This window comes from Mesocricetus auratus, unplaced genomic scaffold, assembly GCF_017639785.1.
Source record: "Mesocricetus auratus isolate SY011 unplaced genomic scaffold, BCM_Maur_2.0 Super-Scaffold_100676, whole genome shotgun sequence".
NCBI classification, from domain to species: domain Eukaryota; kingdom Metazoa; phylum Chordata; class Mammalia; order Rodentia; family Cricetidae; genus Mesocricetus; species Mesocricetus auratus.
Window position 1 is genome coordinate 27039183 of NW_024429266.1, and position 22544 is coordinate 27061726.

The window sequence follows — 22544 nt, forward strand, 5'->3', positions numbered from 1 at the left end:
TCTCGTTGGTGATGCTAAGTCCAGTCATGCTGACAATGACGAGTGACCTCCATGCCCTGCTCAGAGTTTAAAGAATGCATTTTTTTCTGTCTTAGTATTTTTAATGAACTCTGTTTCAAAATGAGGGCTGAGCCCAGGAATAAATTTTTTTGATTCATTCTTTATAATATCCTTGGGTCTTTGAGCCTATTTGTTCACTTGTTTAAAAAAATCACATACGTAAAATGAGAAAGTCATACTCATTGTTAGGGAGCATTGGTGTATAACTTATGAGATAAAGTTGGAGAAAAGTGAATTTTAGTAGGTTTAAAATATTATTTGCTCTTCTTATTTCTGTGATCAAGTAACTGAACAGAAGCAAATTAAGGAAGGAAAGGTTTACTTTGTCTTATAGTTCAAGGGACTATAGCCCATCATGACAGGGAAGGCACGGTGGCAGGAGCAGGAGGCAGCTGGTCACTGTCACAAACAGGAAGCCTAGAGAGGGATGTGCTGGCACTGACCTTGTTTTCTCTTTTTGATTCAGTTTATGACCCCGGCTCAAGGGACAGAGCCATCTACATTCAGGTTGGATCTTCCCTCTTCACTTAAACCTTTAGGGAAACATCCTCATAGATACACTCATGGGTGTGTTTCCATGGTGATCTTAAATACCATCAAGTTGATAATCAAGATTGACTATTTTATAGAGTAATGGCTATTGATGTGTTGTTTGCCACTTGTTAGAATGCTTGGGGTTTCACCCTCTCACTGGAGACATCAGCATGGAGTTTAAGCTTGTAGGCACCTTGAACTAACCTTCCCCTGTTGAGAAATTAAATGGTCAACAAGCTGAAAAAACAAACAAACAAACAAATAAACAACAACATCAAGTCTATGTATAGCAACCTCTATTGTGAAATTCAGGGAGAACATAACACTGTTCTCTCTACTGTGTCTGCTTGTCATTATTCATAATTGAAAACAAACCAAGTCAAGCAATCAAATAAAGCCAGGTCTTTGGTTACTCTCTCCTTTTCCTAAGAGCTCCAGCAACTGTTTTCTGAGGTTGCTCTCATTAGCTGTGCACGATGGGGACAATAAAGACTACTGTGAGCATTGGGGAGAACGAGCTGGACTCCATTGCTCTCTGGATTCAGGCAGAGTGGTCTAAAGCTGTACATGGTTTCAACTAAGCATGATGCATCACAGGATGTGTTTCTCCTCCCTGGCTTCCAAAGAGACCCATCTGCTCAGTTCTACCAATGCTTTCAGTGCAAACCAGTGAGGACAGGAAAATGATGCAGGGTTAATTACCTAGGTATTGTAGCGTCAGTCATTCGGGCATTTATTTGGATTTCTTCTTAAAGCTTTAAATCCCTTTAGAGAGCTAATATTTAGAGAGAGCCTACTGGTACAATGCACCCGGAGGGACAGTGAATCTCTCTCTCTTCCTCAAACTCTGAGTTGGTCCCAGGAGTGAGTTATAGTTGCATGCACTCCCTTATATGCTCATGAAAATAAATTGAGTAGCTTGCTATCCTTCTCAGTTCTATTCTCTTTTCATATAAACATAATTTTTTTCTGAGAAGCAGGAGGCACAGTGCTTAGTAAAGAAAGTCACTCTATATTTGTATATTTGCATATTAATGTGGCTTTACTTTCCAGCACATGCTTGATTCATTGGCAACCCTAGATATTAATTTCCCGCTGTCTCATATTCTGGATGAGATTTTGAATTGGAAAGAACAGACTCTTCTGACTGACTGGAAGCCAGGGATCTCTTTTTTTCCAAACCATGGACACAGTAGGATCTTAGGTAACCTTGAGAAAAAAAACCCTTTGATCCTGCAACTTTTTTCTCTACATTTGTGAAATCAGGGCAATGTTGTATTCAACCCGTTTCTTTCCTAGGGAGATGTGATTAATAGGGAGGATGCTTGAAGAGTACCTTGGCCGCTTAGAGGAGATGCTCTGTTGAGAACAGTAATAGGAAACCTTATAAATCATGAGACCTCTGGTGATGTGGTGTCTGGATACAAACTCCACATACTGTTATTTATATTTTACAAATGAGATCTCTAGCACCATTGGGGCTAAGTATGACAGGCAGTTTTTCATCCTGTGATATTATCATATATAGTGTTTTGGGTTTTGTTCACAGTTACTGGCTCATAACACCATCCCTACAGCTGGTTACAAAACACTTATTTTTCCCTTACTTTTCTGTCTTGAATCTGGCCATAAAGGAATTCTTCAGACTAACCTGATCTGATAGCTGGACATAAGATCCCCTAAATTCTTCATGGTTTCTGTCCCAAACCCTGATGGAGTAGTGTTTCACAAAGAGACCAAAAGTCTGAATAGATACCCTGTCTCATGCACATCACCCCATGTACAGCTATTCTGTGTCCCCTGAAATGTCCTTTAAAAGCAACTGGTAAATGTTAGCATTTTCTCAAGTTCTTTGAGTAGTTTGAGAGTATTAATCCAGGAGAGGAAGTTATGAGAAACCCAGGCAAGAATGAATGAGGGTTTGTAAATGTTGCTTGCTCAAGGGCAGAGGCCTTCTTGGAACAGAGCCCTCACTCTGTGGGGTCTGATGTTATCTACAGGTAAATGTGCTTAGAACTGGATTGAGGTAAAGGATACCAGTGGCTCTCTGTTGCAGCACCACTGGCTGGTTCACAGCATTGCTTGTGCTGTGAGAGCACAGTGTGCTTTTCCAAGGTGTCCATCTGCAGAAATCATGGCCTTGTCTTGTTTTAAAAATAGCAACAAGAATCCTCAACAGTTATATAGTATGCCATGATAATCAGGATTACAAGAGCACTAACATGTATTATTTCAATAACTTGAAGGGTAGTATTTCATTAGAAAAAAATGTGAAAACTTTGAGTTGGCAATTCCTAGAAGAAAATTACTGTAAACAACTAAATATCAGCATGTTCCTCAAGTTCCCTTGTTAGGGTAGACACATGACATCCATTGTCAAAAGAGCAGACATTTTATAGCAAAACTCAACTACTTAGCAGGGAAGAAAACATAACCATTGGTTACTCAGAACATGTCTGCATTTTGCTTTTGGGAAGGAGAGGAGAAAGAATAAATCGCTGTTGAGTATTTGTGCTGAGGAGACGTTATAGGGCATCTTTTCACTTTGGAAGTCTACTAATGCTTAGGATCTTTAGCGGTCCTCTTATAGTACTGTGGAACAAGGAGTAGCAGGCACGGTGTTCCTGAGCCACTGTGACATCAGAATCAAAAGATTAGGGGTGTGAATACCAGGGGGACACTAGACAAACTTCCGTTCTGCAGAGGAGGAACTTTGGGGCCAGGAACCCTGACTAAAATTTAGTGAATTTACCATACCAAGAGTTTGTTAGTTCAACTAATACTTATTGCACATTCACCTTGTGAACTGAGTCTCTTCTTTGACCTAGGTACTCCAAAAGGCTTGTCTGATGGAGGAGAGCTCTAGTGCTTAGTAGGGCCAGTCTTATTGAGCACATATTACATACAGTGCTGTGAAATGTGTTCAAACATAGGACACAGAGAAGTCCACTGTTCCTGGCATAAGACAACCTATAAGACAATTTCTTAAAACTACCCACTGAATAAAATCATCTATAATGCTAGATAACATCAGGGAAAACATTATGACCATGTAAGTTTTTAAAATAGAAATTTATTTTTTCAAAGACTCACAATGCATATTCTTGTGTTGAAGAAGTCCATTAGTGAAGTCTTGAGGTCAAAATGCTTTTGAAATTTATTTGAGTGAGAAAAATATCCTTCATCTCAACCTTTCCCCTTACTTCTTACTTTCTTTGTCCCCTTTCTTCTCTTGTGGTAGAACATTTGTTTACCTCCCATAGAATGGTCATATGTCTGTAGGATACCATTAGGAAGTCAGAAGGCTCTTTTAGTGAAGATATCATATTCCCAAAAGACCCAGCTAATAGAGGTTTACTGTAATTCCAAAGTATGATTGGAATAAACGTCCCAGTAGTAATAAATGCATAACAATCGCATATGGAGAAGGCCGAAGCAATAATGAACATAATTGGGGAAATCTGATTATTAACCAGAAATGAAGTAATTTGAGATGTAATGTAACAGATAGTTGCTTCCTGCTTTGCCCCAATATGATGCCTGGTATAAGAAGTAATCCAGAAGCCGTAAGGTTTTACAGCAGACATATTTAGGGAAGGTCTTCACGATGCCAATAAATACAGGATGAGCCTCTGAATGTAAAGGCACTTTATTCTGTTGGAAAGTAGAGTGGGGAGTGATGTAACACTTCTTTCTCCACACAGTTCTGCCAGCATCAAGGTTACAAAACCTCTTCTGGATAAGCCAGGCGACAGGTATTTTTATTGACATCTCATTTTGTTCAGAGTAATTATAATGCAACATTCCTTTGAATGTGATTTTACTGAATTTCTTCTATTTCCTGTCATTTGCTTAGCATAAAACATGTACCCCCTCTCCCCATACAACCTTGCTGACATTTCTGCAGAAATGATCTAAGTTTAATCTGGAAATCACATTTGGGGACAAATTAAATGAAATGTGTGTCGTCAGATAAACATCAATCAGAAGACTAGATAATCTTATCGGTTGGACTCTTCTTGCATTGCTCTACTGTGTTTTGTTTTATAGTCTTTTTAATGGTTGTAGACAATAATTGTAGGTAGCTAATAAAATCTAATAAATAATAGTGGATAGCTCAACAAAGTGCTCTTGCAATAAGCCCTATTTCACGGTCAAATTTTAATCTATCATCTATCATTATCCATCTATGTGTCTGTATGTCTATCTATCATCTATCTACCTACTTATATCTATTTATTTATAATCTGTTTCTTTAGATATTGTCTCACACAGCTCAGACTGGCCTCAAACTTGCTACATATCAAGGATGCCCTTGAACTCCTAGTCCTCCTGCCTCCACATCCCAGCTTCTGGGATTCAAGCAAGCATTATTAATTCCTGGCTTCCCTCTTAAGTAAGTGCCGCTATAGCCCTTCTATGATTTTCTACTGTCCCGTATTTTATTTTAGTATGGTATCTGTATAGGGAAAAGGGTCCAGCCAAAAAAACACACCCTAAGCAGAGCCAAAAAAAAAAACCACAATTTGGGCCTGCAACCAGAACCAAAGAAATGTACCCTGACCCTGAAACCAGTGCCAAAGGAACACACTTTGCCCCTGGAATCAGAGCCAGTGAAAGAAATACACCCTGGCCCTAAAAGGCTAAAAAGGACCAAAAGGCTAAAAAGGACCAGTGAAAGAAACACACTTTAGCCCTGAAACCAGAGCCAAATCTGACCCTAACCCTCGTGCAGAAAACTAGCCAATACATGAGCAGGAGATTAAAATCTGACCCAATCCTTACCCTGGAAGCCCTATATAAACCCTGTGTCTGTTCAGCTTGTAGCTGTTCTTGTTACCCAGAGGGCAGACACTCTGCTGGATTCTTCCCTCCCAATAAACCCCTGGATGAGCTTTGGGTGAAGACCTTCTTTTGCAGCAGAGCAGAGACAACCCTAGGCAGAGCAGAGCGAGTAGGGCTGTAACACTTCTGCCAGGGAAACCTTCCCCTGGCAGAGCAGAGTTGTTACACTCGCTGTCCACTTTCCCCGGAGCAGAGCTGAATTGTAGCAACTTCTCCTGGGAAACCTCCTGCCAGAGAAAAACTGCTACTCTGGGCAAACATCCCCAGCTGGAAGACCCTCTTCTGTCAGAGCAGAGCCCATACACTGGGAAGCCTTTCTCCAGGCAGGGCTGAAAGCTGCTATGCTTACTGTGACCTGTGGTAGTCCTTGGCTCCAGAGCTCCAGGATACTTTTCTATCTGAGCTGTGTAACACTCAGTATTCTGTGACTTCTGAGTGCCAGAATACCTGTCCCATCTGATCCGTTGAAATGCCTACAATCTGTCTTTCAATTGTCTCTTACAGTAAATTTTTTTCTGTGTAAATCTTACTGGTCTTGATTTTCATATTTATGACAGTAGTTAGCATGCCATACTGAAGTTTTGTTTTTCTATATCCCTCTGTAGACAGTGAAAAATTAGGAGTGTTGTGTGACAAAACTTTTCCTAGGAATATGCAACCCACATGTCTACTCATCCCATATAGAGAACCCATGACAGACCAGAGTACAGATAACACCAAAGTCCAACTTGGTGAACCAATGAATTTAATTGGAGTTATAGGAGTATGGGTGAGGGGTTACTTACAGGAATAACCTAAAGACAACTGCATCACCAAGGCACACCTAGGCATGAGTGACAACTCACAAAACTGGAAATCTGGCGTGCACTGCTGTAACACAAAAAATAAAAGACCCAGAGGCAGATATTGGGGTTCTAACTTCAAGCTGAATGTCAGAAAAGCAAAGCAGTTGTCCACTAGCTTCTTACTGCTGCTACCTCAGGCTGAATGGACTGATCCTGTCTCCATGAGCTTTCACCAAGCCTCAGACTGTAACCTCTCCTCAGTGTGGCTGGAGAATGAATGCCTTCTACTCAGTACGGAAGACTCTGCTTCTATATTTTATACTCCTCTAGTGCTGGGATTAAAGGTGTGTGATCTGTTACTCTATTAGACTGATTCAATCTCATGTATTCCTAGATGGCCTTGAACTCGAAGAGATCCATCAACCCTGAGTCTTAGTATAAAGGTGTGTACCATCACTTCCTAGCTTCTGGCTGCTGGGATTAAAGGTATGTGTCTGGCTTCTATGGCTTATGGCTGACTTGCCTTCTGAATCCTCAGCCAAACTTTAATAAATCATTAATAATAAACCACCATACACTGTATGCCGACAGGCAACTTAACTGGTTAGTGGGTGTCCTTTCCAGGTGCCTCAGTTGGTCTAAACCTCTTCCAGGCATCTCAGCTGGTTTCTGCTTATTCCAGGAAGCTGGTCTGGTCTGGTCTTTGCAGCTTGGCTTGCCTGAAAGTCTTCTTTTCCGCCTGGCTTCCTCCTGTCTGAGGGGGTCTCTCAGATTTTATTGTTTACTCTGTCAGTGATGGGCCTAGTGAACCTGGTCATTTTCAGGGACTTCTTGAAGTTGAGCTGTTTATCTTCCTGCTTAAGGAACTTCCTGGAGAGTGGAATGTTTTAATCTTGGAGGAACAGTTATGCAACAGGAGGTATGACTGTCTTGTTCATTATAGAATCCTCAAACAACTATTAGAGTAGACAGTCAATAAGTAGATTATACCATCTTGTTGAATTGATATCTAGAATCTTTGAGGTTGTTAAATCTCTTCATATAAGTAACTTGCTGGCCTATGGCTGCCTTCTTAATCTGGCACTTGAGACTTAAATAGCTTGCTCATGGAATCTAAGACAAGGTTTCTGAATTTGGAGCAGACTGAATTGTCCTTTTGTTTCTATAAGCATGCACATAGACTTCTTCATCCCAGGCCTACATGCTGTTTCTGAAATGCCTCAGGTTAGCCTTTCTCTTATAGTGGGCATCTTCTCAATATGTCATCAGAAGACAGGTCCACTTATGTTTTAACCAGGTCAACTCTACTGAACTAAGCCACTGTTTGTGGCTAACATACTGTCCCTAACAACTAACTTTTTGGTTTGTGAATGGGTCTGGATTTAGCAGTCTCTAGTTTCCTTAACTTTCTTGTTATCTATATGCCAGGAGTTCACATTAATCTTACTTTACCTCTTTATATTTTTTATCTTTGATATAATACATTTACGTGGTGTGTGTGTGTGTGTGTGTGTGTGTGTGTGTGTGTGTGTGTGTACTTGGGTTAGTACATTCTCAGGTCTTGTCCACTTTTTGACTGAAACAGCATCTCACTAGCCTGGAGACTACCAAGAAGCCAGTGATACCCAGAGAGACACCTGTTTCTATCTTCCCAGTACTGGGAATACAAGTCTCCACCACCACACCCAGTTTTTTAAATAGATGTGGGGATCTTTTGGACCTGAAAGAGATACAGGGGTATCTCCCCAGCCACCTTGATATCATTTTGAGGACCAGTGCTCCAACATATTTTTATTTGTCTTTGGTTTACTTGAATAATTTGAGAACATTTTGTGGGTTCTAGGCTGTAGTCCTATTCCTAATATAAGGTGGTTGTGATCATACAGGAGCACCTAAGATTTGGTTTCCCAAAGCATTAGCCAGCCTAGATAATCTGCTTCCTGTCTTGGGGTTGTCAGTCAGCATTGCAGGCAGTGCCCCTCCGTTCCTACCAGTTGTGGCCTTTCTGGTACTTTCAGACAGAGAATGGTCCTTGTTTTCACCCCAGAGCACCAATGCATGCAGCTTGCTTTCTTCCATTTCAGTAGTTGCTTTTCTGTTTCAGTAGGGCTTGTTTCTTCTTTAATCTGTATTACTGTTTTCTTTTAAAATCATGAAAAAACGAAATAAAGCAAAATAAAACAAAATACTATTTTCAGGCTCAAAGCAAATGAAACACATTGCCATGGAGGAGCCTCATACAGAATGCCAGCCTCATCCTCAAGCTACACATGTTATTATTGCCCTAAATTATTTTTCCAAGTCTCAATTGTTTCAGTCATATAAAGAATTTTTATAAGCTTGAAGGACAAGGGACTTATCAGAGATGATATTCTTTCCCTTTGGTATCCATTCATTCCCTTGGTAACGAATTATCCAGGAACTGACCTATCATTATGAAACGAGTGTAAGGAACAAGTCTAAAACAGCACTCAAGGTGGCCATTTGCAAAAATACCCTTGGAAAGTCATGGTCGAATAGTTCTAAAATATAGGTCAAATCAGTTGCATGAACACCTACAACAGCACTTTCAGGCACTAAATGCTGCTCATAAAATATTTAGAGGCATTTAAAATGGTTTTAAAGCTTAGTACAAATAAAAAATGGAAAAATAATCCAAATGGTAACATAAATCTAATTTCTATATTTAGTGCTGAAAGAAAAAAATCACAGAAATCCCTTGGCCAAAGATTGTGGAAAATTTAGGTTTGGGATCATAGATGTTCCCATAGTGCTAAATTGCTCAAATTAGGTCAAGAACTTTCTGGGGAAAAAAACAGGAGTGAAAATGACATTATGACTGTTTTTTCATAGTAAAGGGTAATTTAAGATAGTTATATGTTAATCAGGTTCTTTCTTTGATCTGATTTAATGGGTGGGGAAGTTCTTCATTTGATCACTTGTCAAGTGAAGTCAATTAGCTTGCATAATTTTGACATTTTTTTTCATTAAAAGTTGAAATATATCATTTCCCCTTTCCCTCTCCAATTTCTAAATCTTTCTTTCTAGTATGAGTTTTGTTTTCTTTGTATATCTTTCATGACCAGGAAAAAGATATTCAAAATGTTAGTGATATTGCAACAAGCTCTTTGAATCAGGAATTATAGTTGTTTAAACTGTTAGGTAATTTAAGATATTAGTAAGGAAAGGCAGGATGGAGTAATGATGACTTTAAGAGAAATGCATCTTTAAGTTTGTAATATGGTAATATTTACTACTTATAAATTATCTCTATTCATTAAAGAAGTTTCCCTAAGGATTCTTAGTACACTGCACTTACCAGCTTCACACACTTTTCCACGCATGAGCAAGTAACTCAAGGGTGTCTTTCAGAGAGTATTTGCCACTCAGACATTTTGTAACCAGGTGGGTCATCTCTTGATTTAGTGCCCTTTAGAGATGAGAGTCTGGAAAACAGCTCTGTCCATGAAAGTCACACACTAAATCACTTTAGGTTCCGTGATTTCCAAGAAACATTAAACATTCACAGAAAGATAGTCAACACCCTCATTGTTAGTCTCTTCAGTTCTCACAGCTGCAGGGAAGGAAAAAATGTATCTCCTTTTGTTTTTGCTCTGTTTTATGTCAAGTGCCATGCCTGTGGTGTTAGGGTTGAATGTGCAGTGCTCCCCTCAGGTTGATGTGTTCCCAGCTCAGTCCCCAGCTGGTGGGATGGGAGTGGGTGAGTGGGTGTGAGCAGGTGTGTGTGTGTGTGTGTGTGTGTGTGTGTGTGTGGAGCTGGGGGTGGAGACTTTAGGAGATGGGCTTAGCTAGAAGATGCACTTGGGAAGTGTCTTTGAGGTTGTATCTTGTTCTGGCACATCCCTGCATTGTCCTGTGCTTCCTCCTCATCACGAGATGAGCAGCATCCTCCTTTCCATGTCTCTGCCTCTATGATACTGGGCCCAGCCAGGATCTGTAGTTAAGGACCATAGGCTGAACTTGAAGTTGTGAGCAAACCAATGTTTTCTCCCACAAATAGACTATGTAAGAAAAGTAATTCACCCACACAGGGGCAAGTATCTTCATCATGTTCTTCAGCAACCAATCCCCACATTTTTATAATCTACTTGAAAAACAAAACAAAAATTGCTGTTAGAAGTCTACATTTATTATTCTTGCTATGCCTTCTTCAAAAACAGTTCAGATTGTGTCTTTGTTTAGGCAAAATTGTTTAAGTGCAACTTCCGGCTTTTCATATTTCTGAGCGAGGTGACCATGATCCTGAAGGAGCACTTGCTCGGCATCTCCGGTAGATCCAGTTCCCTTCATGATTTCATTGGTCATGTATTGGCCACAAATCCTTCTCTTCATGCTACAAACCCTATTGTAGAAGAATCCAATGTCACAGAGCATATATGCCTTTGCATCCAATGAAAAAAATCACTTCCCTTCCCAAACGTCAGATATAGTAAGATTGTCCCACAGAGAAGTTAGACTCCTGCCCTGGAAAAAGTGAGCAGGTTTGCAGGGCTGGATTATAGCTCAATTCATCCCTTAGGAGAAGCTGACATGGCCCTAAGTCAAGAAACATCAGCGTACGTTCTTCATCCTCTCTTTTATTTGGTTTTCTACGTAGAACTTATCACTGCTTGATGACGCATGTCTGAGTTACCTGAATTCCTTCTGCTTTCCTCTTCTCTGCTTAGGCTTGAAGACAGAAAGGCTTCATTTCATTGCTTGGTCCCTGGTGACTGAAACAGTAGATGACACCTGTTTCCTGAACAAGCAAATGGATGCTGTATGTTGTATAAGCCCAAGGAACTACTCACTTTTTCTTAGATAAAATAGAATAAATAAAATTCTGATAGGAGAACACCAGGAAAAGACTTGTTGTGGATTCTTACCTATGTTTCAAGAATAAATAAGGAATTTTCTACAAGCAGGACTAAAAGGACATTCATATATATATATATATCAATAATATATCCTGGTTACAATTTTCCCTCCCTCTACTCTTCCAAGTTCCTCTTCTCTTCCCCTCCATTTAATCATTAGAAAGCAAATAGGTTTCTAAGAGATAACAATAAAATAAAGTAAGATATAATGAGATAAAACGAAAACAAAAACACAGGAATAGGACAAAACAAACAGAAGGAAAAGAGCTTGAGAAAATGTGCAAGAAACAGATACAGACTCAGAGACCCACTCATATACACACTCAGGAATCCCATGGAAACACAAAGCTGGGAGCCGTAATATACATGTGAAGGAACTGTAGGATAAAAAGAGAGAAAAAATGAACAAAAAGTAAAAGTAAAAATTATGAAAAAGATAAATTAACAAAAGGAAAAAGCCTGACACAACTTTTTGAGACAAGGAATCTCCAAGGGTTGAGTTCATTTTCTGCTGGCCATCCACTGGTGGCCATGTGGCCTACCCTTAAGAGGAGAGCCTTCATCCTGGCTAGTGTTCTTGGTACCAGAAGGTACTCTGCATACCACCAAAGGAGAAAGGTAAACCCCAATTCAGGTACAAACCCTTCCATCTACAGTGGTGTCCTGTCTGCAAGATACACCAGTGAAGTGGTGGCTCTAAGTTCACGGGAATAACCAGCTACCAATCATTGATCTGACTTAAGGTCCACTACATGAGATGGAACCCATACGTGAGACTACTTGGGTGACCAAGAACCCAAGACTAGATAGCCTAAGGATCTAGGGGAAAACCAAATACCACTGCTATACTAAAGGAATGCAGCAGTAAAATGACTCCCACTTACATTCTGTTATGCCCATAGGTCAGTTCCTTACTCAGCCATCATCAGAGAAGTTTCCTCCTGCAGCAGATGGGAACCAATACAGAGCCCGACAGCCAGACAAAATGCAGAGAGTGAGAGATGTTGGAACACTCAGCCCTAAACAGGATGTCTCCATCAAATCCTTCCCCTCGGGTCTCAGGGAACTCTGTGGAAGAAGAGGTAGCAAGAGTGTAAGAGCCAGAGGGGATGGAGGACTCCAACAAGGCTTTCTAACAGGAACAATGCACATAGGAAGTCACTGTAGGCATTTTGGGCGGATCAGGATGGAACAGGAGTGGGTCAGGTATACTGGAGCTCTGGAACCACAGAATACTGACTGTTACACAGCTCGGGTAGAAAGGTATCCTGGAGCTAGGGAGCCAAGGATACTGAGTGTTACACAGCTCAGATGGAAAGGTATCCTGGAGCTCGGGAGCCAAGGACCACCACAGGTTGCAGTAATCTTAGCTGCTTACAGCCTTGCCTCAGAGAAAGGCTTCTCTGGTGTATCAGCTCCACTCCGGCAGGACAGGGGGATGTTAGCCTCATGTAGCAGTTTTGCTCGGCAGGAGGTTTCTCAGCAGGCTAAGTTGCTGCAGTTCAGCTCTGCTCCTGGTGAGCAGAGAGCAGGGAGCAGGGAGCAGAGTGTAACAACTCTGCTCTGCCAAGGGAAGGTTTCCCCGGTAAGTGTTACAGCGCTGCTCGCTCTGCCCAGGGTCGCCTCTGCTTTGTCGCCACCACATCCGAAGGAGTTTATTGGAAGGAAGCAGCTGGCCAGCCAAAGATGAACATACACAGGGTTTATATAGGGATTCTTGGGGGCGGGGAAGTTTTTCCAGGGTAGGGATTGGTCTGATTTTAGTGCTGAGCTTAGATTGGCTAGAGCTCTGCTTGAGGATTGGTTAGTTTTCTGCACAGGATTAAGGTCAGATTTTGCTCTGGTTTCAGGGCCAAAGTGTGTTTCTTTCTCTGGTCCTTTTTAGCCTTTTGGCTCCAATTTTAGGGCCAGGGTGCATTTCTTTCACTGACTCATATTCCAGGGACAAAGTATGTTCCTTTGGCACTGGTTTCAGGGTCAGGGTACATTTCTTTGGTTCTGGTTGCAGGGCCAAAGTGTGTTTCTTTGGCTCTGCTCAGGGTGTGTTTCTTTGACTGGTCCCTTTTCCCTACAGTCACAGAGCCTGAGGCAGCACGCACAGAGCCTGCATGGATCTGCAGCAGATGCTACCCTAGAGCTGAAAGAGAAGTGGACACATGGCCCTCACTCAGAAGCTATCTCCAATTGATAACCACTTGCAAATGAAAATTTGCTATTCTCCAAGAGCGTCCCATTAGGAAACTAACTACCCTCAAAGAGGGCACTCTTAACCTGCAATAGCTGTAACCTTGGTAACATGCCACAAAATTGGTCAATGATTTGGCTGCATTTTGGAGTGCATTCCATAAGATTGTAGTGAACTTAGAAAGTCTTGTCAGCAAATGATATCTTAGTGTAACACATCGCTCAAGCATCCGTGGTGACGCTGTGCTGGCAGACAATATGGATGTAATACAGGTAATTACTGTGCAGTACGGGGTACTTGATTTTGGATCACATATTTACTTTCATCATTAGTTTTCCTGTGCTTCTATTTGCTAAAAAAAACTAGTTTTCTCTAAAGTAGTATCCCATGTCATGTCTTTTATCTCTGTTATGAAGTGATGCATTCCTGCATATTGGACGATCTGCCCACAATATGTTTAGAGAGATGTAAGAAAACCAAGCTACAAAACAAGTTGTGGTTTAGAGGGGAATATGGGAAGCTCCTTTTAGTTGAGTGCGAGCTTGTGAATCTGAATGCTTCCCAGCCCCCACTGGCTTGCTTCGTTCCCTACAGGCCAGTACAGCATTCCTCCCAAACCATCCTGGGTCACTCAGTGACTCTATGCCTGAAGTCACATTTCTGTACTCTGAGGAGGTCATCAGACTGACTTCTTTCCTTTATTTTCATGTAGTTAGCATTGAGCTGTTATTTCTGAACTTTAAAGAATCATGTAGTGCTGATAGTTAGTAAACCCTAGACACATCCATCCCCCTGCTACCAGAGTGGTTTTCTATCTCTGTCTGGGGAGTCTCATGTGTTGTAATGGAGGTAGCTAGGAAGGCGAATTCAGGATTCTTGGCTTCCTGCATGTCCTTTACAAGTCAAAGGCTCTTGAGGAATTTTCCATTGCTGTAGGATTAATGAATTTAGGCATTGCAGAAAGACCAAGAAAATGTAGGGGACAGTGCAGGAGAAGTGCAGCATGGAGGTGATGCAGAGGGGACCTGGGTTGTAGCTCATAGTAAAGAGCTTGTTGAGCATGAGTGGGGGCTTGGGTTCGAGGCTCAGCATAGCAGAGAGGGAGAGGGAGAAGGAGAGAGGGATAGAGAGAGGGAAAGGATGAGTGAGGGAAAGAGGAAGAGAGAGGGAGACACCTACACACAGAGACAGAGAGACAGATACAGCGAGAAAGAGATAGAGAGGGAAACAGAGAAAGGGAGGCAGAGATAGACAGAGACAGAGACAGAGACAACAGATTACTTACTGTTTAAGCTCAGAGGAATGCCCTGTTTGACTTCACCTGTCACAGGATCCAGCTGTTTCAGGAGGCGATGGCTCATGGTTCTGTTGAGCAGTCCTGTTGCTATTTTTAGTAGACATCAGCTAGACACAGGATCTCTTTGCAGACATCACTCAGCTCTGCCGCTGGGCTGGTGTCAGTGGAGCTGGTATAGTGGGCTCAGTTCTGGTGAGCCGGCTTCACACCAAGAACATGGATTCTTTGTCCATGAGCAGTGCCCTTCAGCTTCCTCTCGTCCTTCATCGTCTTGTGCTGTTTTCCTACATATTGTTGCTTCAGGAGTAGATAACCAGAGGAGAAACTGGAGGCAGGTAGTGCAGTCCAAAAGGCAGGCCATTGACTTCTCTTTCACTTGAATTCAAAATTTTGCTTTAAGTGAGAGAAATAACCTTTGGGATGTGCTGAGTTAGAAGTCTGTAATGCTGCCTCTCACTGGCTCATCCACATTGTCTAAGATTTTGATTGAATCTCTGAAATGAGAGAGCTGGGCAGTGATCCCAACCTTTCCAACAAGATTTCCTTCGTTAGAAGACTAACACACAGTATGTACAGTAGAGTGCACATTGGACCGCTCCAGGTTGTTCACCAGGTCCCTCTTGCCCATAGGATGTTATGAACTATTTCATCTCATGTTCGAGACCCCCCCCCTCCCAGGGGAACTTTGCTGTCTGGAGTGTTCTTTCTTCTTTCTCCATCACAGGCATTTCTTTAGGCTGCTTACATGCCATTTCCTCTGCAAGTTCTTTTTGGCTCCCTTGGGTTTAATCTTTTGCTTTGCTTTAACCATCTCTTTTGTGTACCTTGTACTCTTCCCACCAGCTGCCTGGGTCCTGCTGCTGTCTCAGCCCCCAAATAACACGAGGCACTATATTAATTATGAAGCTGCTGGCCATTTATTTATTTTTTCCTATGGCTTCTTAAGGGCTAGTTCTGGCTTAATTATTAACCCATAATTACTAATATATATTTTTATAAGGTCTTATTTTACTGAGGATGCATCCTCATGCGTCCTCTCTTTCCGGGATCACATGGCGACTCCCCACTCTTGACTACATTTCCCAGAATCCTCCTTCTCTCTTAGGCCCCCCTATCTCACTTCCCTATTGGTCAACAGTGTTTTATTCATTAACCAATAAGAGTGACATATACACATAAGGACTTCCCCCATCACTTTTGTATGAACTTTCTGCTTTGTTTCAGGATTTAATACCATTTCTCAACTGCTGGTTTCCATATTTATTGAAGGAAGGTCTGGTTTCTTTTTCATGTTAGCCTCCTCATTTCCTCTACTTGTTCCATACCTAGTGCAGACTCTATGTATTATACCCTTAGCAACTTTTATGTAAGTAGTAAGTTTAACTAAAAAGAGGTTCAGCAAGAGACTATTAAAAACAACAGAAATCCATCTGAATTGCTGGAAAATGTCCTAGCTATATGTATGTATATATGATATATAATAAGTACAAATGTAGATATATATGTATGTATAGGAAATAATCCTAAAAGTTGGAAAGCAAAAACAAGAAGATGTTAAGTTTGAAGCCAGCCTGGTTGACATAGTGAAACTTTGTCAACGTCCCTCTCCCCCCAAGGTCCCTGTTGATCACTTGTTAACACCACAGCCTTGTTCTATCACATCACTAATATTTTTAAGATTTCACAATTCACAGGTTTTTCCTCTGTGTGATGACATTTCTTACCTGTAAGAATTTCTGGAGCCCCACATAATGCTGGCATTTATTGCTTAGATTTATCAGGGACTCCAGGAGTTAAAAGTCTCTAGCAAAGGGAGTGGAGAGATGGCTCTGTGGTTAACACCCCTGGCTGCTCTTCTAGAAGATCTCGGTTTAAACCCCAGTACTCGCAGAGCAGCTAATAACTCCACTCTTCTGACCTCTGTGGGCACTGCATGTGTGTGGTATGCAAACATACATGCAGGCAAAACACCCATCCATGTAAAATAAAGATAAAGAAATCTTTAAAATGGAATCTTTAACAACAGTGACATAACTTCAGCTGCTTGTCCTCACTTTAGAGATCATTCAAAAAGTCTTCTAATTTGCGGCACAGTTTGGAGACTCCTGACACATCCTCAGGTTTGATGTTTTCTGTAATGACTGACAGAACCAAGGAAAGTGCCATAATTACAATTATAGCTGAAGTGTATCGGGACCCGACAAGTGGACTGATGAGTACTTCAAAGTTGGTTTGGGGTCAAGACACACAGCTTCCAGTGTACCCTCTTGATGGAGTTGGAGAGCATTTATCATCAGGAGCACCTGAGTCTCCCAGTGTAGATTTTTTTAAAACTGAGGTTTCACTAGATACGAATGGCTGGTTGACTCATCAGCCACATAGCTAAATTTCATTTCTAGAGGTCATAAATTCAAAATGATAACATTAGTTCAAAGTTAATCACATGGATGTTGTCCACACCCCCTTTTTAATCTTTTCATCATGGGCTTGGGTGTGGTTCAGGGGCTGACTAGGAAAACTTGACTTGCAGGCAATTCTAAGACTTCATAAGACTCTTCTCCAGCAACCAATGGATGAATATCAGGCAAATTGCTTATTAAACACTAGTGGGAAATAAAAGCAATAATGATGATTATGTGTATTATTCTCATTCTGTAAGTGATACTAAGGGTGATGAAATGAGTTGTGTATGTCATATGGCTGTATAGTGAGCTCCAGAACTGCAACCCCTGGATCTCTGACCCCAAGTTTCTATTTCTTTAATTTCCTGTCATCACTGTCATTGTAACCTTCAAATGTCATTTGGTAGCTGTGCTAGAAGTTACATGTGACTCTGTGAACCATGTTTACTGATCTCAATGGATATCAAGTGCTCCTCCTCCTGGGGGAAGAACCCACTGATGCTCAGAGTATGGAACTGGCAGCCCAGAGATCAGGATGCCCACTCTATGACAGGTACTCACACACAGCTTTGCAGACTTTGAAGGTGAGCTGCAAGCTAATGATGCCCATTTGTTGAACTCTGGGGAAGTGCAGAGCAAGAGGCATAAGTGTACAACTTACATGGCCTTTTTGATAGTAGGGGACTCTCTTTTCACGATCAGAGCATTTTTATATCACTTCACCATCTAATTTATTCCTGTTGTTTTGCCTTCAATATAGAGACTGCACCTTAAGCAACTACTGTCCCATCTAGCAGTTGCAACCCCACAGCTCCCAGCAGTGGTTCGGCTGCACCGGCTACAGCCAGGCAGGAGTTCTGTTCCCTCAGGTGACTCTAGGTTGTGTCAAGATGCCAGTAAAAATTATCAAGGGCATTTTAGGTGATGGGGATCAAACTCTGGTCCTCATGCTTGCACGGGCAGCATTTTACTGACTGATACATCTCTTCAGCACCTAACCTTCCTATTCCCTTCTTTTCCAGTTTTCAGATAAAAAACAAAAAAAAAACCTTTTAGTAAAAGGAGACATTGTTCATTTTTTTTTAAAGAACACTTTCTATATGCAGTCACAATTCTATTGGGTGTCTCCAGTAACGCACATAATCCTTACTCTTGTGTATACACTGCACATTCCATTTGAGGAAACTCAGGTTATATTTGTTTAAAGAACTTCTCAGCCAGCAAGACCAGGCCTCAAACCTGGCAGCCAGATCCTGCCCCTGTGTTCTTTACCAAGTGTTTAATAAGTGTCTTATTAAACAAAATGAATGTCAGCTTTGAAAGTTAGGTCAAGCTTCTGGCTTTGTGCCTCAGGGCTCATATGACCTTAGTGAAGTATAAACTGTCTGCTCCTCCATTTATTGTCTTTTAAGCAGTGTAGGCAAATCCTCCCCGAAACATCATTCCAGAAGGATGGAATGAGAAATGTGTGTATTATACTTGCTACCCATTCTCCCTTCCCCATAGGACAGGGTAAGAGAGGACATTAGAAAGCTTGCCACAGTCCCTGAGAGGCCCGTCTTTAGCTTTGGGGGTGTTGTCTGGTTATTATTTCCAGACAGTGACCCCAGCGGAAATGACCTTCTCAAATGTACCCAGCAAATAACTGGCCCCAGCTCCTTACCACAGCACCACAGACGTGCGCAAGTCACTTCAGAGGAAGAGGTGGCATTTTCCAACCCCAACCTCCACTCTCCACCCCACCTTCCACAACCCCACCACCACCACACACTGGCAAACCAATTGAAGACAGTGTGTTATTTTAGTCCGGTGTGGTGAGTAGAATTTTAATACCAACACTCAGGAGGCAGAGGCAGGTAGATCTTTGAGTTCGAGGCCAGCCTGGTCTACAGAGTGAGCTCCAGGACATCCAGAGCTACACAGAGAAACCCTGTCTCAAGGAAAATGAAACAAAAAAGAGATTGCTGCGGTGCCTGGAAAATCTAACATGTTAAGTTATAGTACATTCTTACTTCCTTCAGCCATTTCCCCTTCTGTTTGACCTGCAACACCTTCAGCAGCAGAGAGATTGTAGGCAGGGATAGTGACCTGGGCATTCTGAGGTGGAAAGCCCAGCATAGATCAAGGCGAGACACAGTCATCTCATCCTGCTCGGTGCAGTGAGTGGCACTCACAGGGCCTGGGGGAGGTGTACTTCTCTGCGTTTTATGATCTTAAGGAAATGCCACAGACGTAGAATTTTCTCAACTCTAAAGGCCAAGTGCAAGGTCTAGGGTATCTCCATGGAGATTCCCTCTAACACACACGGTCTTTAGACTGTCTGATTGACTCTACTTTGAACTGCTTAATTTTCAGCTTTTTGTCTGACTGTTAGAGTTGGTCACAAGCTCTGTAAGTGCAGGACTGTTGCTGTCTTCCTTTCTGCCTTGAAGACCAAGATCTTTGATTGGCTATTGGCTGGTTAATGGTCAACAGATGATTATTGTGGGGTATGTGCATGTCTGACTGCCATTGTGTCTTCTTATAATGAGTGTTCTAGAACTTTCTGTTTCTTTTGGGGATACTTCACTAGGTACTTACAGTGATGTTCACCCCACTGGACTTGAGTTTCCCGGGTTCCCTCTTTTTCTCCCATTTCGCCAAAAGGACAGCCTAGCAGAAGGGACAAAATGAGGGAGCAGACAGACTTCAACTGTCACCAGCAAATGTACTGTGGTGACCCTAGGCAACTGGCTCACCATCTACAGTCTTAGTTTCCACCAGTAAATGAGAAAATAATATCCAGAACTTCAGTTAGCTCATGTAGCACTTTTGTGTGAGTTAGACACTCAATACTTTTGGCCTGTGGGACTGAAGCTTGGCAAGCTGAACATGAACTTGATTTGAGCCTCTGCTGGCTCCCTCAGCTGGCACGTCCTGTAGGATCATTCCAGGCAGCCCTTAGAGGACCTTCCTCACCAGGTTGGCATGGGCCTCGATGGGCCTGTATGGGAAGAACCTGACTTGCTTTTGTGCCTGATAGGAAAATGAAACCATGCTACTTACATCGGAGTTTACTTTTCCTCCAGTTTTATCACCGATCCTACTTATCCCAAGTTTTTCTCACCTCTCTGTAGAGCATCATAGACAAGACAGAAGCATTAACAAAACACTTCCCCTGTCTTCCTATCCCCTTCTGTGTCCACTTCAAGAGTCTCCCCCCACCCACCCCAGTAAGTTAGTTTTGGAAGGAAGTGGATCGCAGCAGTAGAAGACTTATCTTCTAATTGTAGGCTGACAGATTTCTGCTCGTAGAGAGCTGATGCATATTAACACACTGCACCTTAATACATGTGGGAGATGATTGGGAAATGTAGACTCACTTCCTGGCCGCAGATGTTTTGCTCTTTCTGAGACATAAGGCAGAACCAGAGAGTCCCCAGAAGGGCTGTTATATTACTGGCTGGAACAGGGCCATTACACACGTGTAGCAATTTGATAATCCTACCCTTCACAGACTAAAATAAACCAATATGCTTTAATCCAAGCAATGTCCATACAACATGTTCTTTGTATTCTCTATCCCGAGGCCTGCCCAGGCCCGATTGTGGTTTGCCTTCCCTCCCCAACTCTTAAGAGAACATTTAGGATTGCTCCCATGTCCTAAAGCTCTCATTTGCAGAATCTAGGAGAGCAGATGCTAATTTCATCCTAGAGACTTGATGCACCCTGATTCCCAAGCAGGACTCACACAGAAGCACCTGGTGACCAAGGCTTTGAGATAGGAGAATTCACCAGAATCTTGACCTGGAGGTTCGAGAGGATTGCCAGTGGCAGAGAAGACAGTTGAACCTTTTCCCATAGTGACAGACGTAGTTTAGAGGGCTGAACAAAACAAACGTGAATGAAGAAATGAGGGGTTCATTTTCCTTGCTCATCTTAGTTAATTTGGACTGTATTTTTGTTAGTCTATTGTTAGCATGCCAGTGACTAAGTGCTGGGCCAGGAAGGCAGATGGCCTAGATTCGAATCTTATTACCATAGACCTCTTGCTGTAAGGACAAGAGAAATTATATTTTGATGTCTCTGATTCCTTTTCAGTGTGGGTAGCAATGGTCCCCACCTAATCAGATGATTAGTAGGGCTGGATTAAATGATGTAGGTAAAAATCCTAGCACATTGGAGCAATGTTCACAGTTGTTAGCTGACTATTGCTTCAGAACTGGTGGTTGGCAGGCAAGGGTATTCTCTTGTAACCCAAGGAAGGCTCATTGGAAACAGTTTCCTCTCGAATGTGTTGTTTGGAAATGTGGGGAGTCCTCTGCTTTGTAGCATTGCTGGGGTGTAAGGTGGTGGTCTAATTCAAGTCTTCGGCTTGAATCTGGAGACTTGGAAGTAGTTCTGAGTCTGTCTTTACCAGACCAAAACTGGGCATTTTGTCCAGTAAGAGGTCTTTACCTCAGTTCTCTAAGCTGTAAAGCAAATGGACTGGTGAGATTAATTCAGATTCTTTTCATCCACAAAGCTTCAGGGATTGTTGTTTCCACTCAGTGTTTTTGGCTCATGAAAGAGGCCGGCTTGAGTTCAGAGCTGGAAGCTGTTTCAAACTCTTCTCAACTGAAGACATTTGTTTCAGTAGACAGAAGAAGTGAAGCTAAAGGTTGGACTTCTACATCATGGCCTGGGTGTGTGGAAGGACAATAGACTTCTGAGGCAGTCACACCAGTGCTGTGACTTATTCTGGACAGAGGCTGGAAGCCTGAGTGGCTGTCCCCACTGCTAACCTACCTCTCTTGTTTCCTAGCTCCTGGGGAGTTCTAAGTGTTAGAAAGCCAATCCCAGCCATTTAACCTACCTTCAAAATCGCACCATTTGGAACACTGCATTAGGGACACTTAATCTCCACTATGAAGGGCCTGGCATTTAGTCTATGAAGATTAAACTAGTCTATGTGGAAATTAATCTATGTTTAATAATTTTCTACAAAATAGAAATTATGTACTCAGTAAGTGATCAGAAAAAAAATGGATGTGGCTCATGAGGCTCATGAGTCATTTGTGATTAGAAATTCCTTCACTTTGGTCAACTAGTCCCCAAAGATGTCATGACCATACTTTCACTTAGGAGGAGGTCAGTGGTGTTTGATTTTGTTTTATTGTGTAAATGATTACTTAGAAGAAGACAATGCATGCATCACTAATTTGTGCCTTCCTAAACTCTCTCCCTGGGCAATTCCAAGTGATCTATTCCAGGTTTCCTCTAAGAGCTGTTGCAAATAGTCTGGTGTAGGTTAAAATTGTCAGTTCAGAAACCAGAGTTGACTGTGAAGTATGTTAGGGAATCATTACTCTTGGTTTCCATACTCTATTGTTTTTTTTCTTGCTGTGATAAAGTTAGTTATGGCATTAGTTACATTATTAGTTTTTATATTCTGAGTCCAGCCCAGAACAAGGTAGTCTTAAGCTAACCCACATCCTCCTCCAACCAGTGTACAGTGGTGAGTCACTGCAAGGGAAAGTCCACTTCTCAGGTATTATTATGGTTGCAGGAAGGGTAAATGCCGCAGACCCTTTCTGAAAG

General features: G+C 42.0%; 1 long non-coding RNA gene across 1 annotated transcript; it reads right to left on the reverse strand.

Moving 5' to 3' along the window:
- Positions 1–10352: 10352 nt before the first annotated feature.
- On the reverse strand, positions 10353–12163 carry LOC106021217. The gene is made up of 3 exons (XR_005874250.1): positions 11986–12163; positions 10879–11478; positions 10353–10587 (listed from the first exon to the last, which is right to left on the reverse strand). It is a non-coding gene; the product is annotated as an uncharacterized LOC106021217 (long non-coding RNA).
- Positions 12164–22544: the final 10381 nt, after the last annotated feature.